At 42.3% G+C, this 4,075-nt stretch overlaps 1 protein-coding gene across 1 annotated transcript in view; it reads left to right on the top strand.

The window, feature by feature from the left end:
* Positions 1–270, top strand: part of LOC131207785 (Krueppel homolog 1) — an 8,395-nt gene extending 8,125 nt beyond the window's left edge. Inside the window, exon 6 of the mRNA XM_058200415.1 lies at positions 1–270. This exon is cut by the window's left edge and continues 640 nt beyond it. The gene's annotated coding sequence lies outside the window, so the exon portion shown is untranslated.
* Positions 271–4,075: the final 3,805 nt, after the last annotated feature.

Below are 4,075 nucleotides of genomic sequence, written 5' to 3'. Positions count from 1 at the left end.
GCGAATACTTATGGAGTGTGGCTAAGAGACGCGGTGGTGTGTGTTGTGTAATATGAGAGGTCGGCTCGGCGCTCGGAGCAGCTCGGAGAGGATTAGGTAAAATTTACATTACTAAAGATATGATATACAAAACGTGCGCAGCAGCAGCGCAAGGCCCCCAGGAAGACACGTGGCTGGCTGGGTGGCTTGTGCTTTTGTTGTGTATCCGCTTTAAACGGTGGCCATTTCTGAGCAAAGGACGAAAAGACTAGTATAGCGCTGTACAGCTTATATAGTTAGGGTTAAAAGGGCGAGGGGAGAGCGCTGGTAGGGTAGACGAGGGGGGATGGGACGCGCCACGGGGGGCGCAGGAACAGAATAGACTGGATCATTTTCCAAAAGCGACGACAAAACGCGTTAAATATTTAGCACCGTAAGCCATTCGGATCAAACATTATTAAAGGGTCGGCCACACCACACAAGCAAGTCACAAAAACCAAGAAGAAAAGAAAACAACAACCACCGTCGCGGTTGGTTGGCCATTTGCATTTACTTTGAGGGCTGTAGAGATCCCTAGTAGCGGCGCGAGCGTTAAATTATGTCGTGTCCTGGCACTCACGTGCTGCGTATAATAATAATGTAGACATTTAGGGCGGCGTAGCGATTAAGTTGCGCGCGGGCTGACGGCAGAACTGACCACAAAACGTCACACTAAACCCTCACACGCATCAACACACACATAGACACAGTCTCAGGGGCGCGAGGCAGTCCACATGTTTCTGGAGCGTGTGATCCGCCGGGAAGATATCAACAAAATCCTGTTGGCTCTGTTCGCGCAAAGCACACGTGGATACTGCCACGCTACGCTACGTATATGTATTCACAACACACCGGAGGATGTGAGCCCTGCGAGGAGGAGAAATCCGTTAGCAGAAGAAGAAGGCTCCGTTCTGCGGCGCAGCCAGTGACAGCCAGTGAGCGTCCAGCACGCAGCCTTCTGCTGCGAGTTGGCTGCGTACCGTACGGGCACGCCAAGGACGTAGTACTTGAGCAACAAAAATACCTCGAATCGAAGATGCTTTCCATCGAAGAAACGTCCCTTTGCAGAGCAGCAGGCGGCGAACGACTTTCAGCCGAATCTTTCATGAGCGCATGTGCGCGTGAGAACTGAACAGAGAAAAACGGGGACTCTGCCCCGGACGTGCTCTTCGCGTTCTCTTCCGCCGCGTGTCCTGCGAAACGCGCTTTTGTAAATAGTCATACTAGTTGTTACGCACACAGTTCCGGCTTATCCGGCGCGCGCACCGATCCGTGCCGATCTTCTGTTGCCGCGTGTTGATCGTTTTCGTTGCTCTGCCTTCGTTTAGCTGTTTTCTTTTTACTATTCTGCAAAAAGTATAAGAAAGTTTGCAATCATAAAAAATATCTTTAAAAACTGTAGCGAGAGAGAGGAGGGCGAAAAAGAGAGAAAACAAGTGAAGAGAGCATTAACCTCTCTGTGGTCCTCACGGATTGTCCTCTTGAAAGCACGTGTACTGCACACAATCTCCTGTACCTTATAGCAATGGATTCGCCTCTAGTTTAGTCATCAGTTCCTTAGGCGGCTCTCCCAAATAAAGGCAAATCAAGCAAATTATGTGTTGCTTCATCGACCTACGGCGTGTTTTTGTTTTCGTTGCCTGCCGTCCCCATATGCTCCTTAAGTTAATCCGATAAATAACTAAATAAGAAACTGGAAATCAAAATCGAACCCTCACACTCGTACTGATCATTGCCAAAATGAGGATATGTTCGACCAGTGAGTAGGCAAAAGCTCCGTTACCCCAGCAACTGACCGTACAGCCAAGTTTACAAAATAAATTTTTCATCTCCACCGATTTTTTAGCAGCACCGATTGTTTAGCTTGGCGTGCCTTGGCTTAAGGAACAATGTGCAAAACAAACATGCTCATGCTGAAAAACTGCGTCGCAGGGAGTACCACCAGACAATGCTAACACAATGGCGTGTGTTTGCCAAACCGATTCCCAGTAGCGAATGAATGACACATGTTGCGTTCTTTATTGGAAAGAAACAATCCCCCTGAACCACTCCGTAGAGCACCGTATCAGGCAGGGAGCAGTCAGCAGGTAGATTCAGATTCAGAAAGATTTAAAAACACGATTCGGGAAGCGCCAAGAGCCTGTTGTAAAGAGGACATTGGAAAGGGTTTGTGTTTAGTTGTCTCATAATCGCTTCTCTTATATCATTACATTGAACTCAAAATAAAGCAATGCCATTTAACACGTTTCGACAGTGAAAAAGAAGTCAGCTGGAGTTGCCTCGCGTACCTTTCTAAGGATGAAAGAAAACCTGCACTGGCGGAACTATAGTTTGGAGCGTATCTGATTCGGGTGAATTCTACAAGCCCATCTTTCGGTTTGTCGACTAGATTCTCGTGTTAGGTGTAAGGAATATGAATACATTCGACTGCCATTTTTCGAACCACTCACGAATCACTGAATTTGAATTAGAATTAGGTACGTTCAAGTTCACGTACCTAATTCGATTCTCATAGTTGATTAATTCAGTTTTTAGCGATTATTTAATTTTAAATTGATTGATTGATTGTTATGTATTATTTATTCTTATTTTATTCTTATTGCAAACTTTGTGAATAGTTTAATGACTATACTCAATAAACTGTTCAGTGGTCTACCGAATGGTGAAAATCCGTTTATTATTAGTAAAATTTAAATAATAATAAAATTAAAATGATTTTCTTAATAAAATTATGAGTTATTTGTTTGGGGATAGGAAACCTGGAATGTTCTGTGAACAAGTAATTAATTATTTTGGTATTTAAATATGATGGCCAATAGAAAAACTAACAATACTACATAAATAGCATAAACTTACGCAGATGTACAGTTCTCAAGTATCGCAAGACGAAAGTCACACTTTTGACATTATCAACTTCATTTTACTTTATTTGGTGAGTCTTCGAATGAAATATGTATATATATATATAATTTTATACATAGGTATATATAATGTATATATATATATAGAATTTATGTACATTTTTGCTTCGGGAAAGCTAGATACAGGTTGTCCCTATCTTCATATGTTCGCCTTCCGCTACACGCTATCACCGTTTTATAACTCTGCACTACGATGCTTCATGCCGCCCGTTTGCTCACTTGAACTACACTTTTCACTGTGATCACGTTTGAATTCTAATCATTCTGTTTCTTTGTTCATTTGTTAGCTGATTAATTCGTCGATCCGTCTGCGTTTTGTTTTTGTTTGTTTGCATGGATTCAAGTTTTTCATTTATATCCCTTTTCTGTTTGGTTTGGGTTCCGGTTTGCAAAACAAAAACACGCATCTGCAATCGGTTCTAGAGTAAATGTATCAATGTGGTGTATATAATATAGATATATTCAATATACATACTACACCTAGCTTGTCCCGGTACCTCTCTAATGCGAAACTTTACGGATTTCTCCACCATCCATTAGTTGTTTATCACAACAGACCATATTGTTTTTATTCCTCAAACGCCTCACCTGTGTGTTGACAAAGGATCGGAATCATGCCCACTTCTGGCTTAAATGCTTTGCGTTTTTTTGTTTCATTTTAAATATAATTTAATTACTACCATTATACGTTCCAGTGTCGATTTGTTGTTCTCGTTTTTGTATGGTGTGTGAACATTGGCTAATTTTGACAGCTTCTTCGAATTAATTTGTACGGTGAAGAGTTTGACAAAGAGTTAGAACTCTTGAAAAAGGAAAAGCTTTGCTGGTAAACTGGCGAGGAATGGAAAACAAGAGAAACAAACCAACTAACAATATGCTTTCCCCGATTCGGTCGGAAGGAAAGAACCTCAACTCGCTCGAACCGTACTTTCGGTTCATCGTATACAATCGTCGACACGCTGCACATATGTCCCAGAGTATCGTGGCTAACCACACCGTTTTTCCGTTGTTTTTCCGCTTCCAAGCATTATCATTATGTACATTGGGTGTGCTGAAACTAAATTTATCGTGCGAAATTTTGCCAGAAGCAACCAAATTAAGCGTTCAGCAAGAAGGGTAAGTGAAGGGCATTTAGC

Source organism: Anopheles bellator, chromosome 2 (genome assembly GCF_943735745.2).
Source record: "Anopheles bellator chromosome 2, idAnoBellAS_SP24_06.2, whole genome shotgun sequence".
In the NCBI taxonomy this organism is placed as follows: domain Eukaryota; kingdom Metazoa; phylum Arthropoda; class Insecta; order Diptera; family Culicidae; genus Anopheles; species Anopheles bellator.
The sequence above is the reverse complement of the archived record's forward strand: the minus strand, read 5'-3'. Positions and strand labels throughout refer to the sequence as shown.